Source organism: Chlorocebus sabaeus, chromosome 21 (assembly GCF_047675955.1).
Source record: "Chlorocebus sabaeus isolate Y175 chromosome 21, mChlSab1.0.hap1, whole genome shotgun sequence".
NCBI classification, from domain to species: domain Eukaryota; kingdom Metazoa; phylum Chordata; class Mammalia; order Primates; family Cercopithecidae; genus Chlorocebus; species Chlorocebus sabaeus.
In genome coordinates, this window is record NC_132924.1 from 78867235 (window position 1) to 78893077 (window position 25843).

A 25843-nucleotide genomic window follows, 5' to 3' on the forward strand; every position below is an offset into this window, starting at 1 on the left:
GCCCCCACTCCCCAGCCTGCTGTTCAGACACCCCCAGCTGCCTTTTAAAAGGTCACCCATAAGGAGCCGTAAGCCCTGCAGTTGGCCCTGTTTCAGCAGATACCACTGGGGAAACAAAGACCTTTCCTTTAAATTCCTCCACTCAGCAGTCAGGTGAGTCAGGGAAAATTCAATCCAATTTCCCAGTAAATCCTACTATGCTCTGGAAGGACACGGTTTGAAAAATCTATTTTTGTGCTTTTATTTACTTAAGGTCTGCATGCCTGAGGAAGCTTTTTCATAGTGCCATCAAACTGCCTCTCGCTTACCAGGAAAAACAAAGATCCCACCTTTCTGTAACACCACCAGCCCGGTCACACAGTCCAGAGGAACTGCAGCTCCAGGCCCTTAATTCCCGGTGGCAGAAGGCTCCCTCCAGCACCCAGCACAGCAGCCTGGCTCCAGCGTGGGGCCTTCCCCTTCCTGGGCTGCCCACGGCTCACACAGTTTTGTTTTTCCTGGTTTAAATGAAGTTTCTGATTCAGAGGCATGACCTGTCTCTATGGGGTTTGTGTCTGTGATTCCAGTGGCTTCATAGTGTAAACTGCTGGGGTCAAGGCTGGGTATCTCTGGATGGTCCCATCTTTCTAGAAGGTTCAAATGCCCACATGAGAAAACAAAACCCCTTCAATCTATTCAGGACTTGGAGTTGCCCGTATTGGTAAACTCAGACTTTGTCCCACGTCTACTTTCTACCCCTGTGTCAAATCCATCAGCCAGCCCCACTTAGACTCTTAACAGGACTCAATGCAACACACGGGCTTTACTCTGCACCTGCCCAGCAATGGTGGGTTGTAGAGTGGCCCCTGTATTGCCATGGGAGGCCAGGAAGAGCAGTGGGCCAAGGCAGACGGCATCCATGTATCCACACCACAGGGCTCTGAAAGAAATGGCCGAGGGCCCTTGTTCTCTGCCCTAGCTCTTTCTCAGCTCCCCTGGGAATGTGGCCTACTGGGACCTCATGAGTCAGTGCTCCTCTGCTGGCCCCACCCTGATGTCCAGGGTCCTATCCAGTGGAGGCACGGCTCCAGCCCTGGCTGTTGTGAGAAGGTGGCAGAACTTGAGCAGTATCCTTGGTGCTCTGGGCCTTTATCACTAACTTTTCAAGGCATGAGACCTCTCTGGGGCCCTAGAACACCCTATATCTTTACTGGTGAGATAAGGCAGTGGGAGCCGGGTGTGGTGGCTCACGCCTGTAATCCCAGCACTTTGGGAGGCTGAGGTTGGCAGATCACCTGAGGTCGGGAGTTCAAGACCAGCCTGACCAACATGGTGAAACCCCATCCCTACTAAAAATACAAAAATTAGCTGCGCGTGGTGGCTGGCACCTGTAGTCCCAGCTACACAGGAGGCTGAGGCAGAATTGCTTGAACCTGGAAGGCGGAGGTTGCAATGAGCCGAGATGGCGCCACTGCATTCCAGACTGGGAGACAGAGCGAGACTCTGTCTCAAAAAAAAAAAAAAAAAAAAAAAGAGATAAGGCAATGGGACAGGTCAGTGGGTCCATACCTAACTGTGCATTGGAATCTTTCAGGAGCTCTTAGGGGACAGATGACTGCATTCCAGCCAGCCTGACTGAACCGGAAATTCTGGATATGCACCCATTGCAAGAATCGGCATTTTGGAACAAAGCTTTTCAGGTAACTTTAATGTAGCTGTTCAACCCAGCACTGGCCTAGACTTCCCCAAGGGTACCTTCCCATAGGAACAGTCTATGATTTTTATCTATTTCCACCCAGTTATGAACTGGAATAGGGAAGGCTCAGGGGTGAGAATCATGTGCTTGATTTGCCTCTCCAGTGATCAGACATGGGACTATAATACTGTCCCCTCTCTGAGATGGCTAAGTGGTCCAGGAAGGAACCTTCCACAGGTAAGGGACCAAGAGCTGTGTTCAATAGGGTTTGTGTCCCTGTCCCCTCCCTGACTCTCAGTGGGGAGGACTTCTACCAGCCTTGGCCAGAGGGAGAGAAATGGGCATCCCTCTGCCTGGCCAAGCTCTAGAGGCTAGAAGTAGGGGCCCAGCTTCCTTTCCTGGCCTTGGAGCAGAGTCTTCCTGGATGCCCTGTCAGGTCCCTCAGGGTGTCTTCCCAGAAAAGCCCTTCAAGACAGGTGACAGCCATGCTGAGACCAAATCAAACCAGGAAAGCAAACCCTAAAATCTGATATGAATAGAAGGGAAGGGTCTAGCTGTCTTGCTTCCAAAAAGGCCAGATTAAGAAGGGACTCCTAAGCCTGGCTGTCCAGACATGTGCGTGTATGGGTGAAGAGCCAGCATAACCCACCCTGCCCCAAGAGAAGGTTCAGAACATGGGCTGTGTTCATAAGAAGGAAGCTCTTGTTGGAGATGAGTGGAAACATCTTAGGGAAAACTAGCCTCTCATTCCAACTAACAAGGAAGGGGAAGCATTTCAGGGAAGCCCTAGAAATAAATTTGCGTGCTCGCCTGACATTTCTACAAACACTTATTCCATGTGTTAGGTGCTTGCCTGGGGCTAGTCTATGACAGATCCTTAAGGGAAAGATTTATTGATAAAATAATATTATTGAAAAAACATCAATCACAGCAGCTGGCATTTATTGAGTATTTACTCCATGTTAGGTACTGTGCTAAGTGCTGTTCATTGATTATTTCATTTAATCCTCACAGCAGCCCTGCAGGGGTGACATTATCTCCATTTTATAGATAAGGAAATAGAAGCTCAAAGAGGTTAAGCTGTTGGCTCCCAGTCTCACAGTATGGGAATGCTGGAGCCAAAACCTGAACTCAAGTCTGCTGAATCTTAACTCTTAGGACACTGTGCCTTTTTAAAGAGGAGGGCAGCTGGGAGAAAGGGAGACAGGCAGTCAGGGAAGTAACAAGAACTCTGAGGTCAGTTATGAATAAATACCCGTGGTGTAGCATTTACCAAATGTCCAAGAACCAATAAAGAACAGAAGCTCCTGTCTACAATGAGGATCAGCTAGGACAACAACATATACACTTAACACAATGAACGAGCCGGACAGCAGAGTGAGCTGATGTAATAAAGGGCTAACCTGAGCCAGACAGTTAAGAGAATGGGATGGCATAAAGTGACATGATTAAACAGGCAGAAAGGGCAAAGCGTGCTAGAGGAGGGAGCCATGAGCTCTGGCTAAGGTGCCAAGGGCTTTCCCTATGAGGGGCCTTCCTGGGGGCGGGTGAGAGCTTGCCAGGGGCCTTAGTGCTGTAGGGTGGGAAGGAGAACACTAGCTGCTCCAGGACTTGGTAAGTTGGATATGCAGGAAGTTCAGGGGCTGGCAGCTAGTGGCACCTGTGCCAATGGGGAACCTGGGGTAACTCAGTGTGGGAAACAGGAGGTTGTTGGTCTCACCCACTGCCCTCATCTACTCACTCATTTATCCAACACTTATTTATTGTCATTGACTGTATGCTAGACACTGGGGTACAGAGAAATGAATGTGATGATTTATGGCCTCAAGGAGCTCACAGATCATGAAAGGAGACAGGCCAAGACTCACAAGCCCACAGTACACTTGGCAAATGATAAACAGGACATGTGTGTGGCTCATGCTGCGGCAGAGGGCAGGGAGAGCTTCACCAGGATAACCCCAGAGTAGGTTCCTGACAGATGAGCATAAGCTTCCAGGCAGTCGCAGGGGGAGGAGTAGCCCAGGTCGTGGGAACAGCAAGAGCAAACGCAGTGCAGTGAGACGTGCTGGCCTGGTGAGGGTGCCACAGGTGGGTGAGTGTAGCAGGGAATGAGGATGCTGGGGGGAAGGGCAAGAGATAAGGCCAGAGAGGTGCGAGGCAGGGTTTTGCCATGTGCTCATGAGTATGAGAGAGAGAATGCAGAGAGCAGTGATGGGGTGCTTGTTTTGGAAGCAATGCTGAGCTTGCTGGAACACGCCTGGAGGTGAGAGGGCTGCTGCAGGGTCTGGGGATGCAGGGACAGAGAGGACGCAGGACCCGAGAGACATTTATTTGGAACTGACCACTGTGGGAAATGACTTAGAGCTTCCTGGCTTGGCTTACTGGGAACAGGGGAAGACAGATGGGAATGTAGGTTACATGGTGCTAGAGACACAACTGTGTTCCCCTGGACTCACGTGCTGAGGCCCTAGCCCCCAGTGAGGTGGTATTAGGAGATGGGACCTTTGGGGAATGATGAGGTTTACATGGGGACCTGAAAGTGGAGCTCCATGATGGGATTAGTGCCCTTGTAAGGAGAGGAGGAGACCCAGGGCTCTCTCTGCCCAGAGAGCACCTGTCCACTCGCCACGCGGGCACCCTGATCATGGGTGTCAGCCTCCAAAACTGTGAGAAAGAAATCTCTGTTGTTTAAGCCACCCAGGCTATGGTACTTTCTTATAGCAGCCCGAGCAGACTGAGGACATATGGGGAAGAGAGCTTTGTTTTGCAGCCTACTGAGTGTGAGAAACTGATCTGCAGTCCAAGAGGTAAGCTGGGGCCAGAGAGACAGAGTGGGGACATCGTGAGCAGGCGGGGGCCAAGCTGGGGTTGTGCAGAGTCTCCCTGTGAAACAGTGTTGTCTGACAATAGGGTTAAGGCTAGAATTTGGGGAACACCAATAAATAACAAGAAGATGAGAGGAGGGAAGGGGCCAGTGAAGGAAGCTGAGAGGAACGCTCGCAGAGGTAAGAGGTGAGTCAGGAGGAAGTGTCCAGGAGGACCCAGCAACAGAGTCAAAGGCACAGAGAAGCCACGTGGGAAGCACTGCAGTGTCTGACGCCTCTGACAAGGAGTGAAAGCTCTGGGGAAAAAATACGGTGTGGAAGTCAACTGGCAGTTGCTCTGGGGGATGTACAACCAAGAAAGGGTGACTTGTTTCAATTTTAAACAACAAATATGTGAACAGGGCTTTAGCCTGCAAGAAGCCAGCAGAGCCTCCTTTTCCCTTTTGCCATCTTCACCTGGCCTCCTGGGCCGGGGCACACTGCCATCCAGGGGTCCAGTGCATGGATGACGACCTGTTGTCCCAGGAGTTGGCACTGTCCAACTTCCCAACATAGCCGCCTTTCTGCTGCCCCGCCACAATGCCAGCTACATTGGGTGCTGACCACATGCCACACACCCTGCTCCACAAACATCAGTTAGTGTCCTGAAGAACCTCATGAGGGAGACTTGACCAGACCCAGCTTAGAGGTGAAGAACCCAGGCTTTAGAGAAGTCAAGTCACCTGCCCGATGTTACACTGCTGGGCAGAATTTGAACACCGTGTGTCAAACTCCACTGTGCTTCCCTGCCTCAAAAGAGCCTTTCATTTCTTCCTTGAAAGAGCCGCCCCACACTGACACAAACCCATGCAGGGTGAGAACAGGACACGCCTTCTGATGCGGCACTCCTGGGTAGACTGTTGCAGGGATGGTCCCCCAGTTGTTTACACCTTCCTATCTTCACACCCTTGGGTGCCCTCTTCTCACATTGATTCTGGGCTCAGTCACATGATGTACTTTGGCCAACAGACCATCAGCAAACATGACAGATACTTACAAAATACTTCTGCACTGGGTTTGTGTGCCCTCTCTTGTTCTCCTTGGAACCCTCAGTGGAAAGCCTCTGGGCTGCAGTGGCACGGACAGACCCACATGGAGCACGAGTGAGCTGTTCCTGCCCAGACCTCTCCAGACCGAGCAGCCTCCCAACCACCAGACAGGCGAGGGAGGGCCTCTCTGCCCATCCAGCCTGGGCTGTGCTATCCACACCAGAAGAAACACCCAGAAGACCCACAGGATCATAGTAAGTAACGTTTACTGTCTGAAGCCATCGAGTTTTGGGGTGGTTTGTTGCATAGCAAAAGCTAACTGATCCAAGTCCTTAAAGAAGGCCCGAACCAGCATCTCCTTCTAGCTCGGAAGCACTGGAAGATAATTCTTGGATCTCTAGTGTCCACAGACTCTTTCTGCAATGTCAGAACCACCCAAGAATACAGCACTGTCCTTGGCCTGGAGGGTCACTGTGCTCCTAGAGTGCGGCAAAAGGAAGAGGCCTTTATATACCTTCTCCCTGGGACACACAAGGACCTGCAGGCAGCCCTGGTGGGTGCCAGGTTACTCAGGGACAAGGTGACAGTGGCATGCTTTTGCCATATTGTCCCCAGCCGAGTGTTTTTCCACTGATGCGAAAGGAAAAGATAATTTCTCTAGTAAGCTCTACTGCAAAGGCTCCGAGGCAGCATTTCATCAAAGGGTGCTGGGGAGCACTGGGGAGACAGCAAAACCCAGCAACTTCCAGCTCCACTCAGCAAGGAGCTTGCTGCTTGCTGCTTCCATTTCCAGAGAGGTGGAAAATGAATGAGCACTCAGGAAAGTCAACCTGATCAGCGGCACTTTGACAAGATGACAAAATTGCTCCCTCCTCCAGTACAAACCCACTCTTTGTGGTGAACTATTATGGGAAGGAAGCATCAACTAATTAGAAGCATCTCTGGGACATGAGAAAAATCAGCACCTAAAATGCCTAAGCAGAGAGAATTCCTTGTTAAGAAGAGAGAAAACAAAACAAGAAACTGCTAGGATGTCACTTAGCCCAAGCATATATATAAAGGGAGGAGGAGATAAGAATTAATTGGGACAGGAGCTTCTACCCAAGTGACATAAAAGACACAATTATTTTTGCTGCTTTTACAGATCAAGTGCCCCTTCCAGGTGGGGATAGAGCCCTGGCACCACCCACCATTTTGAAAAATGACTTTCAGTCTTTGGTAGTTCTAATGAAGCTTGAAATTAAGATGGTTCTTTTGTTTACTCCCCCTGTTTGGGAAGCTCTAGCCACCTATCAAAAACACCACTGTCTGGATTATTTATTTCTCATTGCCCAACCTATGGGGCATAGAAGAGTTTTATGAAGCCAACATGTGAGGCGTTTCTCCCAAGGAAGGGTGGATGCACCTCCCCATATTGCAGAGCCCTTTTATACTATGGTCCTTTGATAATCTGGATTTTGACGGACAGGACTGATGCCTGACTTGGAGCAGGGCAAAGAGCCCTGGAAGTCAGAGGTTTCACTCTTGTCACCCTCTTTCATTAGCAAGCTGCGAGCACTTGGGTAAGTCCCTTAACCTTGAGAAAATTCAGTAAAACAAAGGGTTAGTGACTAATATATTACATCCTTTTTAAAAAACAAGTTGTGGTTTAAAGAGCCCCACATAACATGAGATCTACCCTCTTAACACATTTGTGAGTGTACAGTACAGTATGGTTAACCATAAGCACATTGTTGTAAAGCAGATCTCTAGAACTGACTCAGCTTGTACAACTGAAACTCCACACCCACTGAGCAGCAACCCCACTTCTTCCTTCCTCCGGCCCCTGGCACTCAACTATTCTATGCTCTGCTTCTACGAGTCAACTATCTTAGATACCTCATATCAGTGGAATCAGGCAGTATTGGTCCTTTATGACTGGCTTATTTCATTTACATAGTGTCCTTGAGGTTCAAATATATATTCTTACAATGATACTGACATGGTACTCACTGTTTCCATGGTAAGCGGTTACATATATTAACTTAGCCCTCACAGAAATCCTTCGAGGTAAGGTAGCATGATTATCTCCTTTTGATAGATGAGGAAACTGAGGCACAGGGAGGTGAAGTGAGGTGCCTATGCTTACTTGCTCTGTGAGTGGCTCCAGACTCCTTTTTTTTCCCCCCCAAGACAGGGTCTCACTCTGTTGCCCAGGCTGCAGTACATTTATGCTATCATAGCTCACTGTAGCTTTGACCTCCTGGGCTCAAGTGATCCTCCCAACTCAGCCTCCCGAGTAGCTGGGACAAAAGGCACATGCCACCACATCCACCTAATTTTTAAAATTTTTTGTAGAGACGAGGTCTGACTATGTTGCCCAGGCTGGCCTCGAACTCCTGGACTCAAAACGATCCTCCAGCCTTGGCCTCCCAAAGTGCTGGCATTACAGGTGTGAGCCACCACACCCAGCCCAGACTTCATCTCTTGAACATAACACCATGTTCTTTCTGTACAGTTTAAAATTTCTATTTTAGCAAGTAGGCTCACAGAGATACTGAAGTCACTGAGGACAATGGCAAAAGACAGGGCAGGGAGGATAAACGAGATGTGATGTCGGAGAGATCTACCCTTGCATAGTTCAAAGTGGTCTTTCACAGCGGCCAGAGGATGGCCTTGGAGCCAGGGAGACCTGGGCCCAGTCCTGACTCTCCCTTGCTCTAGGTACTTGGGAAACACCAGTGACCAAAACTGACAAGCCCCTTGCCTTGTAGACATCACATGCTAACAGGTGAGACAAATAACAAACAATACATATTCCCCACAATGTCTGGTATAGAAAGGGAAAAGTGTTACTAAAAAAAAAAAACCACTGGAACTGGGAAGGCTGGGTGGGAAGGCTGGCTGGAATTGTAAAAAGGATGCCACTGAGAAGGTGATATCTGAGCAGACTAGAATAACGTGAGAAGGTAGATTGTGAGGCTGGAGCACATCTAGGGGATGGTGTTCCGCACAGAGGGAACAGCTAGCACAAAGGTCCAGAGAAGGGGAGAGTCTAGGACATATGAGGGAGAGCAAAGAAGCTAGCCTGTGTGCAGGAGCCAACATGAGCCAGCGTAGAGGGCACTGAAGCCGGGGATGGCATGGGGGCGGCGGAAAGGCTGTAGCAGTGACTCTGAGTGGCGTGGGAAGCTGTGCAGGCTTTTGAGCAGAGGAGTGACATGAACTGATACTTGGCTTTTATAGTAATTTAGGTGATGGTGGCTCAGATCAGGGCAGCAGAAGTGGAGGTGGGGGAAGCAGTTGGTTTTGAACCTAACCTGTTTCCTGGTGGACTAGATGTGGACGGGAGAAAAAGATGGGAGTCAAGGATGATGCCAACAGTTCCATCCAAAGCAACTGAAGAATGAAGTGGCTATCAGCTAACCTAGAAAGGCTACAGATGAAGAAAGTTGCGGGGTCCCTGAAAAGACATAGTGAAGTCCTATCCCCAGTACCTGTGAATGTGGTCTCACTTGGAAACAAGGTCTCTGCAGAAGTGATCAAGTTAAGATGAGGTCATTAGGGTAGGCCTCAATCCAATATGACTGGGGTCCTTATAAGATGAGGAGAAGAGACGCAGACAGGCCTGGAGGTGATGTGAAGGTGGACAGGGAGAACACTGCGCGATAAAGGAGGCAGAGCCGGGAGTGACGCAGCTCCAAGACATGGAAAGCCAAGTATGGCCAGCCACACTGGAAGCAAAGAGGAAGGCATGCAACAGATTCTGCCCTGGAACCTTCAGAGAGAGTGCAGCCCTACCAACATCTTGACTTTGGACTTTTGGTCTCCAGAACTGAGAGAGAAAGAATTTCTGTTATTTTAAGCCATATAGTTTGTGGTACTTTGTTGTGGCGGCCCTCGCAAACTATTACAGGAAGTAATCTAACAATTCAGTTTTTCACATGTTAAATGCTGGAGATGTCAAGAAGGTGGTGGGACGTCTGAGTCCTGAGTTCAGGAGAAAAGCCCAGGCTGCTGACAGGAGTCTGGGACATGTATGCAAATAGAATGCATTTATAGTCATGGGGCTGGATGAGGGCAGCAAGGAATAAAAGTATATATGGGAAGAGAAGAGGGCCAAGGACTGAGCCTGGGGCACTCCAAAGCTGAGACTGGGAGAAGCAGAAACTAGCAAAGGACTCTGAGTTGGAATAGCCCAGGAGGTAGGAGGAAACCAAGAGTGCCGCGTCCTGGGGCCTGCATTTCTCCCCTGGCCCCACAGCTCCTGGTGGGCCAAGGCCTCCCTGCTGACCTACCTCAGCCACCTCTCCTCTTTCCCTCACAGGCTAAGTCCCAGACAGCTCACTGAACAGACCACTCTCAATGGCCCCCACACCTTGTCTTCAGACAAACTGTCTCCTCTGCCAGCTGCCCCTTTCCCTCCTGTTTTCTGGGTCTCAGCCTAAGAGCTCCCCTGCCCTGTGAAGAGCTCCCCACCCCAGGCACAGGGAGGCACCCTGCTCCCTTCTCAAGCCCCACTGGATGCTACCCTTGCCTCAACCTTAGTGCTCATCTCCTATCCTGGGGTTGATGGGGATGTCTGTCTCTGTATACAACCAGCTCCCTGGCACAGAGCAGGCCTGCAGCAAGCATTTGCTGAAACTGATGAATCCAAACACGGATGGCTGAAATGGGCCTCATAATACGGGTTATATTAATAACCCGTATTAACACTAAGTTTGGAGTCAATGAAAACACATGAACTTAAAAGTAAAGTTTCTTAAGTTATATCTCCCCTTCTTGTACCTGTTCAGTTGATTTCCAAGTCTCAAGAATAGTAGTTTACATATATTCCTGTTAAACTTTTAGATCTTGAGAGATGTAACTTAGACTAGCAAGATATTCGGGTCTTGATTCTGTCAGTTTCCATACTAGTTTTCAGGCTTAGCTTTCTGTTCTCCACAAACTTTACTGAGCACATCATCAACGTCTTTACTCGAGTCCTTAATATGAAACGAAGCAGGACAGGGGCAGGAAAGAAGTCTGTAACATTTCCCTATAGCTGTCCCTCTGGCTCAGTTACGGCCCACTCACTGTACAGATATTTACTAAGCACCCACTGTGGCATTGCTGTAGGTGCCAGGAATTCATCAGTGATAAACAAAGATCTAGCTGGGCACAGTGACTCACACCTGTAATCCCAGCACTCTGGGAGGCTGAGGCGGGCGGGTCACTTGAGCCCAGAAGTTCAAGACCAGCCTGGACAACATGAGGAAACTCTGTCTCTAGAAAAACCACAAAAGTTTATCTGGGCATGGCACACACTGTGGTCCTAGCTACTTCGGAGGCTGAGGTGGGGGATCCTCTAAGCCTGGAAGGTCGAGGCTGCAGTGAGCTGTGATTGTGCCCCTGCACTCCAGCCTGGGTGAAAGAGTGAGACCCTGTCTCAAAAACAAGACAAAACCAAACCAAACCAAACCAAACTAAACCACCCCACCACCAAAACAAAGATCCTTGCTCTCACTGACTTCTCCACAGATACCGCCTTTCAACCTGTTAAGAATTTACCTACCTGTATGACTTCATGTGGATTCCATCTTTTCCACATACATGACAGACTTTTGCCAAATGCTTTGTTAAAACCAGAGACACTATATCTATATTCCCTGGCCTCCCAGCCCAGGAGAAAAGGAGATGGGATTTCTCTGGTGTACACAGTTCTTAGTAAACCCAGGTTGGCTCCTGGTGTTCACTACCTTCTTTTCTAGTATTCACGATCTATAATTTTAACAATGCACACTAGACTCTTCCTTTATCTGTAAATTCTGAAACTAAGTTTTTTTTTTTCCCCTTTTCTGGAAACCAGAAAATCATTTGGCCGCTTTCTGTTTTTTGGGACCTCTCCTTTTCTAACTCTGCTAAACTTACCAAAAGCAATTTTCTCTTTCTCTCTCTCTTTTTCCCCCCAGTATCCTAGGATGTCATTATCCGAACTTGAATTCTGAACTTGAGATAGCTGGGTGTTTTCTGATAATTTCTCCATCTATCCTGGACTCCAATTTCCTCCCACCAGTATGAGTCCCACCCTTCCGAGTCTCAAATCTTTCTTTTTAATGCCCCTCTAGCCTCAATCTTCTCTTCCTCTCTTCTCCATTTCACCTTACACAAAAGTTGTCCTTCCAGAGGAGATGTCATCCTCAGGAAATCAGTCTAATAAAACCAACTTCACAGCAGTCCCCATTCTCTGTAGGGTCCCACATCCATCAGGTGCTCAGACCCTGCCCTTCAGGATGTATCCTCTCTACCTGGGGACCATCCAGTGTTTTCTCTCACTCGGCCTCCAACTGTGATCCCAATGCCAGCAGCTGTGCTGATGGACCCCCTGAAACTGACTTGGCAATTCACTATCCTCACCTCAGTGAGCTTTTAAAAACTCAATAAACTTTATCTTTGCCCCGGCTCCTACCACTTGAAGCTTTGGTGGCAATGATGATTGTGATGATGATGATGTTGTTGAAGAAGGGGATAGGGAGAAGGGAGAGAAACTATCAATTCAGTGTTTTCCAGCAGGATGGTTTTTTTTTTTCCCCCCCAGGGTCTATGTCTGAGGAATAGGAAAGCTAGGATGCCTATATACATTAGCATAACTATTGGATTATATTTACATATTTTAGGTTATTAATAGGTACTTTATGATTACTTGACTTTCAGGCAGTTGCTTTTTGTTTTTAGTTTTTTCTTCTACTTCTTAATTCCTTCCTCATTAGAGGGGCTTATTGACTCCAATGCTTAGAAATCCTTTAAAATACATGTGAGGAAGAATCATGTATGAGAAAGGAGGGCAGAAGAGTCAGAAAGGGGATTGACAGAGTTGCAAAATACTTGCAGAATTTAAAAGATAACATTTTAAGTTGTCTCTCACTCCTCATGGCTAAACATTCAGAAAAGATACAGAAAATCTCATGTACAAATAAATTCTTTAAATAAGAAGAGAATGTTCTGAATGGCTTCCTCCTGGGGCTTTGTATTTATTACTTGGTTTCACAGAAATTGCCAGTCTAGAACAATCAGTTCATAGGACTGTTACAAAATATCATTTACTATTTACTGAAAACATATAAGAAATGGAACTGCTGCTAAGACAGGGTGGGGGGCAGCAGATGGGACTGGTCCTTTCTGGGGAGTGGGACCCACAATGCTCTCCTATTCCTCTGTCCCCACCTCAGTTTTGCCTCTTCAGGGAAAAGATGTGAAATCACTCTTACATGGATATAAAGGTGTTCATTTCCTCTCTCTCAGACATTCTGAAAACTGCTTACTTGTGCCTGAAGAACCAGGTATTATGGAGTGAAGAGGGGGAGAAGTACCAGGTGCAAGACCATCTGAGAGTCAGAAATCATTGAAATCTCACATTTGCATTTTGTGCTTGGCTCTAGGAAAAGGTATGTACACTGCAGGCTGACTTTCTACCTTATTATTAAGAGTTGTGTGATTCTGAAACCCCTAAATGTTCTACACTGAGATCACTTAGCTTTTTAAAAAAAATGATAAAGAGGATAGCTCATAAACTTCCAGAGAGAAAAGCAGGTTGCATCAAGGACTCAGAATGGCACTGGGCTTTTCATTAGTAACACCAGAAGCTGGAAGGCAGTGAAGTGTTAGCTTCAAAAGTTGGAGGGGAAATTATTTTCAGCTGAAAACTCTATACCCAACTAACCAAATTCAGACTGAGGGAAGGACAAAGGCACTTTCAGACCCACATGGCATTAAAAACTTTGCCTCCCAGGCACTTTCTCAGGAAGCTGTCATAGGATGTACTCTCCCCTAAAATGGACAAACTAAAAAGTAGGAAGAAATAGGTCCAATAAAAACAGGGATCTAAGCCTCAGAGGCACAGCGAAAGAAAGTCCCTGCATGATGCTCGGCAGCTTGCCTAGGGAATGACAAGTCTAGGCTGGAGCAGGAGGTGGAGGATTCGGGAGTTGGGGACCGAGAGTTCACAGGATGCTTGTGAGCGTTTGGCAGATGCCACTGGTAGGCATTTGGGAGAATGTGCAATGGGTATCTCGTAGAAAAAGCAGTCTTTTAAGGGCGATTATTAACTAAAAGAAAAACAAAAAGTTATAAAAGAAAGGAAACCGAATCCCAGTACAATAATTGGCTCATTAGTGAATAATATTTAAATCACCATCATACTGTAAACACTGACCATGAATTTTGCCCACCTGTATAGCTTTACTGGGAGGATGGGGAGGAGAAGTGAGGGTGGGTGGTACAAGAGGGCCAAATTCTTCTAACGGGAAGTCAGTAGATAGTGTTTAAAACCAATAAATCAGGAATGCAGTCTAAGCATCTAATTTAGAGAGGTCAACACCAGAAAAAATAACAAAAAGATTTTAAAGAGGTTGTTCTGGGGAGAGGGTCTGGAGGCCGGGGAGAATCTGAGAAGGGCACTGGCTGAATTTTAAACTGCTTTTAGAAAACTCTGATAGAAAACAATTTAAGGATGCACTGCCTTGAGATTTTTATATACACTAGCTTTTAACAGGAGAAATGGGGTGACAAAGCAACTCAAAATGAGAGGGTAGGGTGGAGGAGGAGAAAGACGAAGTATTGCAAAATTCTCAGTGTGAAATGGTTCAGATTCAGAACCTATAAATGTGATTTTCCTGCTGCTGAAAACTTCCAAGCACAGCACTCCTGTAATGCTCCCTTCCCCGCAGCCCTCAGGGAAGGGGCCCAGCTGCCAAGAAGTTTCCCAATATCGCTGCCACCCTCACCGTACCTGTTCCTGGCCCAAGGGGAGGCCCCAGTGGGAAAAGTCTGTGCTGTCTCACCTTCAGTTGGGAGCTGGAATGTTCTGGAAGGTTCGTTCCTATGCGGGACAAGCCAAGAACTCTAAGGAGTTCTAAGCTAAGTTCTCTAAGCCGAGAACCCTGCAGAGCGCGGGGAGCACAGTGAGATGCAGCTGATGACAGCTGTCACAAACATTGACCACTGAATTTAGAATACAGGGGGAACAGGCATGGGTCACTTATCAGTACTTTACCCCAGCAGGCGGGGTTCCGGTGAAAGTAGTCAAGGAGGGGAAGGTCAGCGAAGAGGATACAAAGCATATTTTATTTAACGGAGAGCTTCTCCTCCTCAAGGGCCATAGACATAAAAAGGCAACATTTTCCCAGTGGACTAGGAAAGTGTTAAATTATACTAGTGTTTACTCTCTCATTTCCAAGGCCTGGGAGCGGATGGGATATTTATTTTTATTATCTCTCTGATGTGTTTAGAGACCCTAATGAGGGCAGAAAGTAAACAAACATTTGATTGAAAACAGAGATGTCAATGTGCACCCTCTACCTATTGTTGATACAGGAGAAAGCAATTTCAATAAGATTGAAACAATTAGACTTGAAGATTGCTGTATGCAAACCACACGAAAATGGAAGCCTACTGCTCAGTGTGTAGAAAAAAATAAACCACTGTCTGTTGGTGGTTTTTTCTTCTGATTATATTAAAGTAAATGCTTGCATGTTATATTTACTGAAGTTGAAAACTGTACTGAGGTTATGTAAGAGAATATTCCTATTCTTAGGACACATACACTGAAGTAATTGGTAAAATACCACAAAGAATGTAATTTGCCCTCAAATGGTTCAGAAAAATATTATGTGCGACTATTAAAAATACATCTGGATCGGTCTCTCTCTCTCCCATTGCCTATCTCCAAGAAACAGAAGGACAAAGCAAATGGAGCAAAATGTTAACAATAGTTGGGCCAGGGCAATGGCTCATACCTACAATTTCAGCACCTTGGGAGGCTGAGGCTGGAGCAACATTCAAGGCCAGGAATTTGAGATCAGCCTGGGCAACACAGCAAGACCTCTATCTGCCTCCCCCCAACCCCAAAAATTAAAAAATTAGCTGATGCAGTGGTATACACTTGCAGTCTCAGCTGCTCCGGAGGCTGAGGTGAAAGAATTGCTTGAGCCAGGAGTTCCAGGTTACAGTGAGCTATGACTGCACCCCTGCACTCTAGCCTGGGCAACACAGCAAGACCCTGTTTCAATAAATAAATGTTGAATTTGGGTAAAGGCTATAGAACGTTCTTTGTGCTATTCTTATTTTTGATGTTTTTGGAAATTTGAAATTATTTCCAAATAAGAAGTTAAAAGTAATATAAAATCAAATGAAGCTGTAAGAAAATCACTGAGGTTTCACAAGCATTCCAAAAGCATCCTGGTGAGTGCTGGATACCAGACTCTCAATTTAACAAGCTGCCCGGGCTAAAATCTTCGTCTTTTTAAATTAAAAAAATTTTTTTTGAGATGGGGGTCTCACTCTGTTGCCCAGGCTGGAGTGCAGTGGAGAGATCTCAGCTCACTGCAACCTCTGCCTCCTGGGCTTAAGCAATCCTCCTGCCTCAGCCTCCTGAGTGGCTGGGGCTACAGGCATGTGCCACCATGCCCCGCTAATTTTTGTATTTTTTGTAGGGATGGGGTTTTGCCATGCTGGTCAGGGATCCTCATGGGATCCTCCTGCCTCAGCCCCGCAAAGTGCTGGGATTACAGCATGCGAGCCCCCACGCCCAGCCCCTTGTCTTTTGAAATAGATTTAGAATCAGTAAAACACTCTTAGAATGTTCAAGGTGAAAGCAAACGACTCTTTCAGGGTTTAACTCTGTAATGGCCCAAATTCAAGGCTGAATGATCAGCTGTCCTAACACAGCTTTGGTTTAAAAGAAAGGAACCATCTAGCTGTCTTACCAACTTAAGATAATTCAGAGAAGGAGGTCCCCAAAAGTTTGGGCACTACTGGGTAAGTCTACAGGCTCCAAAGATGCAGTATGCATTGAAGCTGGCATGTACTAGCATAAAGCTGCATAAAAATGCATAATGTACCCAGGGGAGATGCTTTACCTAAAAACTGGGGTACCAGAACCACTCAGGACCCCAAAACACTGCAGCTAGAAAAGATTATGACTCTATCCCTTGTTGTTAAACACATGGGGACAGCTAATCTACTCATTGGATTTTTTTTTTTTTTTAAGTTCTAGGGTACATGTGCACAACGTGCAGGTTTGATACATAGGTGTGTATGTGCCATGTTGGTTTGATGCACCCATCAACTCATCAATTACATTAGGTATCATTAGGTATTTCTCCTAATGCTATCCCTCCCCCAGCCGCCCCCCGCCGACAGGCCCCAGGGTGTGATGTTCCCCACCCTGTGTCCAAGTGATCTCATTGTTCAATTCCCATCTATGAGTGAGAACATGCGGTGTTTGGTTTTCTGTCCTTGTGATAGTTTGCTGAGAATTATGGTTTCCTACCCATTGGATTTAATTCAGTTTTTAAATTTCAGGACCAAAGTTACTCTTGTGGGGAGGGGATCAGTCACTGGGAGGGGTTCACAAATGGCATCTTGGTGACCCTACAAAGGGTGATGGCCTCATATGAGTTTGTACATTTGTTTTATGAAGCTTTCTGTATCCGGGTTGACTATGTAACAAAAAATTTGTATATGCTGGATACTTAACAATAAAAAAGTTTAAAATTAGAGCAAAGCAAATTGCATTAACTTGTGTTTGGGATTAAAAAAAAAAAGTATCCTTTCCCAGGGGGCTGCTGAAGATGACAGAGGGGCAGGTCCTGGTGCTCAATGGTCGAGGCCATGTCCTGGGCCGCCTGGCGGCCATTGTGGCTAAGTAGGTACTGCTGGGCCGGAAGGTAGAGGTCGTGCGCTGTGAGGGCATCAACATTTCTGGCTATTTCTACAGCAACAAGTTGAAGTACCTGGCCTTCCTCCGCAAGCGGATGAACACCAACCCTCCCCGAGGTCCCTCTACCACTTCCCGAGGCCCCTACCACTTCCCGGCCTCTATCCGCACCTTCTGGCGGACCTCGAGGCATGCTGTCCCTCGAGACCAAGCGAGGCCGGACCGCCCTGGATTCCCTCAAGCTGTTTGAGGCATCCCACCGCCCTATGACAACAAAAAGCGGATGGTGGTTTCTGCTGCCCTCGAAGTCATGCATCTGAAGCCTACAAGAAAGTTTGCCTGCACGGGGCACCTGGCTCACGAGGTTGGCTGTAAGTACCAGGCAGTGGCAGCCACCCTGAAGGAGAAGAGGAAGGAGAAAGCCAAGATACACTATCGGAAGAAGAAACAGCTCATGAGGCTATGGAAACAGGGTGAAAAGAACGTGGAGAAGAAAACTGACAAATACACAGAGGCCCGCAAAATCCATGAACTCCTGGTCTGAGCCCAGTAAAGACTGTTTATTCCTAAAAAAAAATGTGTGCCTCATTCAGACGTCCTCCACCCCATCTGATCCTAATGCCTGTAGGTCACAGCAATAGAAGCAAAGCCTTTCAAACTAATATTCAAGAAAATCATCAAAGCGTACCTATCACCAGGAAGTCATATCCGCCCGCCTTGGCCTCCCAAACTGCTGGGATTACAGGCGTGAGCCATGGCGCTTGGCCGGGTTGGGTTTTTTTAATTGCATATTTCCCTCCATGTCCTTGGAAGACTCAGTTATAATAAACCAACATATCTCATGTTGAAATATGATTCCCAATGTTGAAGGTGGGCCCTATTAAGAGGTGATGAGATCACGGGGGTGGATCCATCATGAATGGTTTAGCACCATCCCCTTGGTGATAAGTGAGTTGTTGCTCAGTTCATGTGAGATCTGGTTGTTTAAAAGTCTGGGACCTACCCTCCACCCCCTTGCTCCCATGCTCGCCATGTGACATGCCTGTTCCTGCTTTGGCTTCAGCCATGATTGTAAGCTTCTTGAGGCTTTCGCCAGATGCCAAGCAGGTGTGTTGGTGCCATGCTTCCTGTACAGCCTGCAGAACTGTGAGCCAATGAAACCTCTGTTTTTGTTGTTGTTGTCTGTTTTTTGAGACAGAGTTTTGCTCTTGTTGCCCAGGCTGGCGTGCAATGGCATGATCTCGGCTCAATGCAACCTCTGCCTCCCGGGTTCAAGCGATTCTCCTGCCTCAGCCTCCTGAGTAGCTTTGATTACAGGCATGTGCCACCACGCCCGGCTAATTTTGTATTTTTAGTAGAGACGGGGTTTCTCCATGTTGGTCAGGCTGGTCTTGAACTCCCAACCTCAGGTGATCCACCTGCCTCGGCCTTCCAAAGTGTTGCGACTACAGGCGTGAGCCACTGCACCTGGCTGAAACCTCTGTTTTAATAAATTACCAAGTCTCAGTTATTCCTTTATAGTCATGCAAAAAAACTGACTAACACACACCTGCTGCTGCTGCTGCTGCTTTAAGATCCTGTGCAGTGAGTCTGGGTTCCTAACCTCAAGAGAGTGGCTAGCACAAGAGATCGCTAGTCTCCTTCCAATTTTGTCCTGTTGAATGGCATAGAAGATTGGTTATATGGATATCAGAGACAGGAGTCACTAACAAAGATGAAAATGTAGAACTCATTTGATAGGTGGAAGAGTAGGGTGGTTTCTGGTATAGGTTTTGGAGACAGCAATCTGAATTTGAATTGTGGCTCCACCATGATTGTGAGCAAGCTATTTAACCTCTCTCACCTTCAGTTTCTTTAACTGCAAAATGGAAATGGAAACAGTGAGGATTAAATGGGATCTCACATGGCACAGACTGGTATAAAGCAAGTGCGCAGTACAGTTAACTGTGATTATTGCTCCTGTGCTCACAACACTTCCTTTAACTGGTACTTGGAACATCTTATTTTCCCCTTGCATAATTAATCCTCTACTTTGGTTGATCCAGAAATGCAGTTTTGCTATATGGTGACATTGCACATACTCCAAGCGTGTAAGCCCCAGACACCTTTCAGTGACACTGCTGTAGGGCTTAGTGACTTGCCACCAGGCAGCCCACATAATTGTCTTGCTGAAGTCATAGAGCCCTTCCCTTTTCTTCAGCTGGACACACTGAAATTCTTCGAGTCTCAGGAACAACATTGCTGCTTCTCAACAATAGATTTACTTTCTCGAAATCCATAATGTCAGCTGGGCGCAGTGGCACACAGCTGGAGCTCCAGCTACTTGGGAGCCTGATGTGGGAGGATTCCTTGAGCCCAGGAGTTTAAGGCAGCCTAGGCAACACAGCAAGACCCTGTCTCCAAAAATAAATCCATAACGTCTATAGTGTGGATAACATAACACCCTTGGAGCTGTAGGGAGAAAGGTGCTCTCCTGTGAATGGAGAGGATGGTACTGACTAGCTGCAGAATTTGGGCCTGGGTTGCTTTATGGTTTTGTCTCTCTTTCTAAGTAAGGATGAGAGACTTTCACTGCTTCACTTGTCCACCTTTGCATCATTACTTCTTATGACCCACAGGAAGGATATCTAGGGTGACAGAATAAACTAGGGGAGAAGTTATTGGCTGGGGCATGGAGGTGACTAATTGGTCACACAATTGAGTTTGCATGTTGAGTGCTGAGCGCCCTGCAGTTTATAAAACACCTTCATTCTCACAGCCACCCTATGATGAGGAAGCCAGGGAAATTGTAGTATTTTTATTACCACTTTACAAATGAGGAAACCAAGGCTTAGAATTAAGTAGCTTGCCCAATATCTCATAGCTAAGCAATGGTGGATGGTATGACCAAGTCCTCATTTCCATCCTCCCAGTGAGTTGTTTCTAAGTGAGCTTTATACGCCCAAGATCATCTATTAGGATGGGGAAACATATTAAAACTTCTCGTTCTAGTTATTTTTAGCTTGCCTTTTTAACTTTTAAATTTTGTTTCATAGTATCAGTAATGTATTAGACTAGTATGTGCATGTAATTTATAATTAAATACACATACTTTTGGGTTCCAGCTCCAAAAAATTTTACTGATAAGGGTGCATGATTAAAATAGCTTGGAAGCCACAGCTCTAAGGAGGAGTCTTGCTAATACTGGAGATTAACAGATCCTCTGGCCCCTTATCTTTTTTTTTATTTTTATTTTTTTGCTATTATTACTTTTGGTCAGGAACTTTTATTGGTCTGTGTTCTTCAGATTACACCACAATCTTGTGAAGTGGTAATCCTGATTTTCTTTATTCTTTTTTTTTTTTTTTTTTGAGACGGAGTCTCGCTCTGCCGCCCAGGCTGGAGTGCAGTGGCTGGATCTCAGCTCACTGCAAGCTCCGCCTCCCGGGTTCACGCCATTCTCCTGCCTCAGCCTCCGGAGTAGCTGGGACTACAGGTGCCCGCCACCTCACCCGGCTAGTTTTTTTTTTTTTTTTAGTAGAGACGGGGTTTCACCGTGTTAGCCAGGATGGTCTCCATCTCCTGACGCGGTGGCTCAAGCCTGTAATTCCAGCACTTTGGGAGGCCGAGACGGGTGGATCACGAGGTCAGGTAATCCTGATTTTCTAGAGTAGCATAAGGTGTTTTCTATCTCCTACAAAGTCTAAGGCTGACATGAATCATCTTTTGTTGAAAGGCTGTTCCCGCCGGGCGCGGTGGCTCAAGCCTGTAATCCCAGCACTTTGGGAGGCTGAGACGGGTGGATCACGAGGTTAGGAGATCGAGACCATCCTGGCTAACACGGTGAAACCCCATCTCTACTAAAAAATACAAAAAACTAGCCGGGCGAGGTGGCGGGCACCTGTAGTCCCAGCTACTCGGGAGGCTGAGGCAGGAGAATGGCGTGAACCCGGGAGGCGGAGCTTGCAGTGAGCTGAGATCCAGCCACTGCACCCCAGCCTGGGCGACAGAGCAAGACTCCGTCTCAAAAAAAAAAAAAAAAAAGAAAGGCTGTTCCGGTGCTTTGCAAACATGATGGCTCCCAGCTCATACAGCAGAGGCAACCCCATTTCCGTATCATTTGTGATCACTTACAAATAGCAAAGGTTCAAGTAAGCATATGGGTTCCTAGGCATCTGCACCTTGGTTCTTGAATCATAACAGGCCAAAGCTTCTCTTTATAGGTTTATGTTACTAACTAGACTTGCTACTGTGTGGCATTCAAGAGCATGGTACTTCTAATAAACACTATATTGGAAAGAATTATTGTCTGATTTGTTCATTGCTCCATCCCCAGCAGTGCCTGGAACCCACTTGGTTCCACTGTCTGTTGTCTGGCTGAATGAGTGGTGGATTAATGGTTACTCCTCAATTTTATCTTTTCTCTTGACCAAGACACCCCTAAAATGACAGTAAAGAAGTGAAAAAGAATGCAAAGACAATGGAAATGGGAGATATCAGCAAACAAGCACATGTTTTTGGAAGACAGGTGAGGAGTGATTGCTGACTGGGCAGAGTGGAGGAAACAGTGACCTATGTGTCTACAGAAAGGAGTATGGATGTGAAGTGAGTATATCTGCCTGGGATATAACCCTTGGGAGGCCTGGGAGCTGGAGGCACTGTATACTTCAGATGGCTGGGACGATGTGAGGGGAGACTGCTTGAGAGTCTGAAGGTTTGTTTATTGGAGAAATGGGTTAGAAGAGGATCCAGACCAGGAGACAGGAGGCATGGTGAAGTGATGGGGTGACGGGAAGGCTAAACAGAGAAGATGGACTGAGGGTGGCTACTCTCATGGCATGATGCCCTCGGGCCTCTGCCTCCATCTGCTCTTAGAGCATGCTCCAGGCAGGAAAAGGGATAATTCATCTCTGAAAAAACAGAGAGGAATTCTTTTAAGAAAAGGCCTCCACATGCTGGCAACTGAAAATTCTCTAAAGAAATGATGAGTTCGCAATGCAATCCCCTTATACAATGGGCCACCAGTAAAAAGCTCCACTAAAACACCCTGAACCTCCAAGCCGCTTGTAGTGCCTCACTCTTAAATATGAATGGCCAAGGATCACCAGACATTTAAAGAAAGCACCCACCTGAAAGAGACTGAGACACAATGACCAGGAATAGAGGAATACGGAAGCTACAAGACGAGTAGAAGAGAACTTCAAAAACACTCATTAATGTCCTCAGAGAGAGAAAAAACAAAACCAGGATGCGATGGTAAGAGAAAAAGCAGAAAACAATCAAGAGCTCTTGGAAATTAAAAATACGAAAGGGTGACATAAAAAAATCTTATTAGAAGGCTTACAAGAGCCTTCAAAAAAGAAAACAAAAGCAAACAGAAAGTAGAAACTGATAGAGTTTTACAATCCATAAGGTTCAATATCTGACAAAAGGAATTCTCGAAAGGAGAACCAAGTAAATGGGGAGGAAGAAATTAAAACAAAACAAAACACCACCAGTAAAAGAACATTTTCCAGAATTGAAGAATATGCATTTCCAAATTAAAAGGGCCCACCAGTGGAGTGCCCAACCCAAAGAAAGAAAAAAAGACCTCCATGGGCGTGAACCCGGGAGGCGGAGCTTGCAGTGAGCTGAGATTGCGCCACTGCACTCCAGCCTGGGTGAGAGAGCGAGACTCCCTCTCAAAAAACAAAAACAAACAAACAAACAAAAACCTCCATGGCACATTATTGAGTAATTTCAGATCAACAATGATACAGCGAAGATCCTATAAACTTTCAGAGAGCAAAAGAGGTCTCACACAGGACTGGCATCTCATATTAAGAGTGACACTAGAGCCAGAGGACAATACGAAAATGGCTTTAAAATCCTGAGGGAAAATTATTTCCAACTTTGAATATTCTGTAGCCACCAAATTACTAATCAAGTCTGAGGACAGATCCAAGACATTTCCATATTTTGACAACTCAAAAAATTTACCTTTTATGTAGGATGCCCCTGGAAGAGTAGTCCTAGCAAAAGAGGGAGTAAATTGAGCAGGAGGAAGACAGGCTTCCAGTCAGTGGACTTCCCAAGACAATGGAGAGGGAAGCCATTGTCACAGAGCAGCAGCACAGCAGGCTGAGGGTCTAATGGGCTCCAGAAAATACAGGGGAATTGATGGGTTTATCCAATATGTCTGACCAGCTGGGCAAAAAATAGTGACAAGATATACCCAATCTAGTGGGCAAAATTAAGGATAAACATATAGGTAAGAATGCAAGTAAAAACCATGAGGCAATAATTTTAGGACAAGCAAAAACCTACATATGAGAGGAAGTGGAATTGCCAATATTACCTAATACTGGTAGACGAAGACAGAGTCAATAAGCATGTTTTTAAGACACAAGGACATAAATACTCCTTGGCTTTGTAAGTGAACAGTATAGATGCCTCTCACTATCCAAATACTTAGCCTTCATCCTTTAGAAGGGAACAGATTTGGATACTTTTCTGGAATCTGTTCCTCATCATTTGAAATTCCACTACTCACATCTGAAACCCAGACACCAAATAAATTTGGATGTACAGTGTCTCTCATTTTCTGAGCTTGTTATCTGACTTAGAAACTGGATAGATTCAGATACTTGATATTTACAAATTTGATGTAACCACATACCTTCACTGAGAATGGAGAAGCCTTAGGGAAGGGATGGAGGAAGGAAAGCGGGTGGAGATGTGTGACAGCCAAACCCTACTCTACATGATGGAAGGTTCAGAGATCACCTAAATACCTAAAACTGATAAATGCAGAAGTACTCATATGCATACACTTCATAGAGATATGGAGTAAATCCTAGAAGAAACAGCTAAAAGAGTGAAAAGTCGTTGCCTCTAGGGAGACAGGATTAGCAGTGGGTAGAGACAGGGCAAGGGACTGCCATTGGATTAAGTTTTTAGTACAACTTGGCTTTTAAACTGTACATGTATTACTTTGGGGGAAAAAGCACATAAAAACTTTAATAAGAACACTAGCCTGGAGAACTGTGTTCTGTCTCAATGTCTGTCACCAGCCAACTGTGTTTGGTTGAGCAAGGCACTTTGATCTCCAGGTCTCAGTTGCTTTATCTATAAAACAAGGAGTTGGAGTCCTTCCCAACTGTCCAGTTCTATGACTGCATGGTTCTAATGTGCAAATTTGGGTTCTCTGCCAATGTTGGTGGTGTCATCCAAGCTTGAATTACTGGGCTGTAATATTACTTAGCATTGTGCTAAGAAAATAGCATTTTATTACATAGATATATATCTATAAAATGGAGACATCTGGAAAAATGTGCAATAAGAGAGTCTTGTTATTTGCGAGAGAAACAGAGGAATATAAATTGTGACTATTTTGCAGAAGAGTGTGATATGGAAGAAAACACAGGATCATCAAAGAAGATAACGCAACATGGCCACCAAGAAACAAACAAAGCAATAATAATCAAACAGACAAGGAAGGTTAGACCTAGACCAGGTCTAAATGAGACAGAGGCTAGGGAATGGAGAAATAGGACCTTCCCAAGGTATTTATGCAGGTGAACAGAGAAGTCTGAATGGTAGATGATTTTGGCAAAAGCTTGAGACTGGGGATGAAAAATGATGAGAAAGATAGAAGCTGTAATATTTTACAAGAGACTTACAAATATTTTACCTTTGGGGATATAGAAGGAAGAGCTGATAGGGTTTGCCATCGAGGACAAAGATATGAAAAAGACACAAGACAGCAGGGACCACCTGAACTACAGATGTCCAGGAAGCACAACATCTCAGAGTGAGGCAACCTTGGATTCTACTCCAACCCATGTTTAATGTATGCAGAACGGAAGGTGAGACTGAAAAGGAAAGGATGGGGACTCTGTCTTTGCTAGCATATGCAAGCTCTGGGTCAAGAATACAGAAAAAAATCTGACAGTCAAAGTGCCATCCATATTTGCTGAAATTGACTTCTCTTGTTGGATTTGGAACCTCTTTCCAAAACAAACAGCAAACTTCCTTTAGATTCAGGCAGTAAAATTCATTTTTATATCATTCATTAAACATTTAAACCATTCACTTAAAAAAAGAACAAATATTTTTATTGTGGTAAAATAAACCACTCATTCTTAAGGACACAGTAGTCTTTCATGTCTTTAGGAGAATAATAGCAAAGGTTTATTGAGTACTTACAGTTCAGAGACCATTCTAAAAGCTTTATGCAAAATATAGTTGACCCTTGAACACATGGGTTTGAATTGCATGGGTTCACTTATACACCAAAGTTTTTCAACCAAATGAGGTTGAAAATACAGTATTTGTGAGACACGAAACTCGCCTGCACAGAAGGCTGACTTTTCATATATTCGGGTTCTGCAAGGCCGACTGAGGGATGTGAGTAAGCACGGATTTTGGTATACCCAGGGGTCCTGGAACCAATTCCCCATGTATACTAAGGATGACTGTATCTTGTTTAATTTTTTCAACAACCCTATGAAGTAGCTACTATAGATCCACAATCCCTTATCCAAAGCTCTTGGGCTTAGTGGTTTTTCCAAATTGAATTTATCAGGTTTTATTTAGTAGGGTCATATGGTGTACATTATATAACACCAGAGCAGTCAGGGGCTGCATCCTATAATCAGAAACACTAACATTTCTGCAGTGA

The 25843-nt window shown here is 45.8% G+C and overlaps 1 protein-coding gene and 1 pseudogene across 7 annotated transcripts in view; one reads left to right on the forward strand and one right to left on the reverse strand.

The window, feature by feature from the left end:
* Nucleotides 1-25843, reverse strand: part of ATXN7L1 (ataxin 7 like 1) — a 278155-nt gene that overhangs the window by 203149 nt on the left and 49163 nt on the right. The window lies entirely within an intron of this gene.
* On the forward strand, nucleotides 1566-20499 carry LOC140709686 (large ribosomal subunit protein uL13 pseudogene; annotated as a pseudogene).